Source organism: Geospiza fortis, unplaced genomic scaffold (assembly GCF_000277835.1).
Source record: "Geospiza fortis unplaced genomic scaffold, GeoFor_1.0 scaffold381, whole genome shotgun sequence".
In the NCBI taxonomy this organism is placed as follows: Eukaryota; Metazoa; Chordata; class Aves; order Passeriformes; family Thraupidae; genus Geospiza; species Geospiza fortis.
Genome location: NW_005054348.1, coordinates 4,301,832 through 4,303,653, shown reverse-complemented (window position 1 = coordinate 4,303,653; position 1,822 = coordinate 4,301,832).

Below are 1,822 nucleotides of genomic sequence, written 5' to 3'. Positions count from 1 at the left end.
ATTCTAAAAACCGATACTTACTTGTTTAGAACTGTACTTCTAAAAACTGGTAATTACTTGTTCATGGTATGCAAACTTTATTTCAAAGAGCCGAGACCATCAGTAGGACATACTGACCACCTTCTATGCACAGTACTTTCAGGAAATGTCTGTCGTGCCACGATCCGTTCTTGGAAAACATTTCTTTTCCCAGTGTGTAATGCCACACTTGCCAGAGCTTAGAAGCCCCTGGGAAGTGGTTTCCACTGTTGTCTCCATTGAAAAATGCTTCAAGGGCTTGCAGGAATTCTGCCACTTTTTACTTCAGTCCATCTGTACACTTGACAATAGGGCACAATTTAAAGAAATCTCATCTCCATTTTCGATTTCTATTCTCTATCCCCAACCCTTCTACAAGTAGTCTAGGAATCATAATTTATAGAAGTACAACTTTATTTTCTTCAGGTAATTTCTACAGAAAATTGAATTTATCAACTCAAAAACAGCATTCCTGTTCTTTACCTCCAGATATATTTCTGTGGCCTTTTTTTTTTTCCCAAAGATGTTACTTTCTTTCTAACAGTTATTTAGAAGTCTGTCTTGAGCTAGTGAGTAGTGAAAGAAGCCTCCAGTATCTCATTCTTCCATGCCTTAGTCCCCTTGTGGTAGAGCTGATTCCACTAACAAGCGGGGGGCTGGGGGATTATGCTACTCTGATAATTCTGTGCATCTCTGGTACTTTCCAAGCAAGGATTGCAAAGTGCTGTAACAACCTCAGCACTCGTGAGACATCATTAGCTTATCACAGCTTTTCCTTTCCTAACAGACACCAAGGCACAGCACAGATAAGGGGGGTGATGAAACTGTAAAGTAGAGTTTGCTCTCCTGCTGATTAAGGCTGTGTTCTGTATTTTCAGTGACTTGGTTCTTGTTAAAAGCACTTTTCCTAACTAGAAATGAAAGTATGCCAAATATCATCTCCCCCTAAGTAAGGGCTGTGGGACTAAGCACAGGTTCCTTCATACAGGCTGGCATGAGTTTAAACCAAATTGCACTAAAGGTAAGAGAAAATTTGATAAAACGTAGGAGCCCAACAAGCCTAGGGAACTTAGAAGAGATATATGGAAAATCTGAAGCTCTGCAATAGTCCAGTAAACAGTGTGAAATTCAGATAAATAATTACTGAGTTAAGAGAAGTCACTGAGGCTTAGATGGAATATGAAGTCTTCCATCCACCTCTGTTATGGAGTTTGCCATGGCCCTTCCTTCACACTCGGATTGATGTAAGATTGGCTGTTTGTAAAACGAGCTCATCTCAGTCTGGCTGAGAAAAACATTGACGTGTCGGAGACCTCTTCACAGTTTCACAAGGGCAAGGAACTCTAAACTCAAAACAGGTATATATTTGGCCTGCTGTTAACTAGGATACTTGCACCAACACATCACATCATCTACTCAAAAGCAAGCCTGTCATCAGTGCTACTTGATACATACATATTCATTCTTCTCACAATTCTTCCTAAACTTACCTTTGTAAGTATCAGAAGCATCATGAACTGGAAGCACCTTTGTATCATCACCTCACTGTTGGGAAACAGTTGAGAACAGCTGTGCTTTGTAAAAAGAATTTCTTCCTCTTCTTCTGAGTGACAGCTTTGCCTCTCTGGAAATCTAGCCCTGGAGAAGCTTCCTGCCCCACACTTTCCTTTGCTTCCCTCATTCCTTGCACTTTGAACACATCCAAAGCATCCTGCAGGTTCTTGGTCAGTCTGGAAGGGTTGACAACACAGAGTTGGCCCTTCAGTTTACTTCTGTAGTGTTGCTCTGCTGGTCCTTTCTGCTG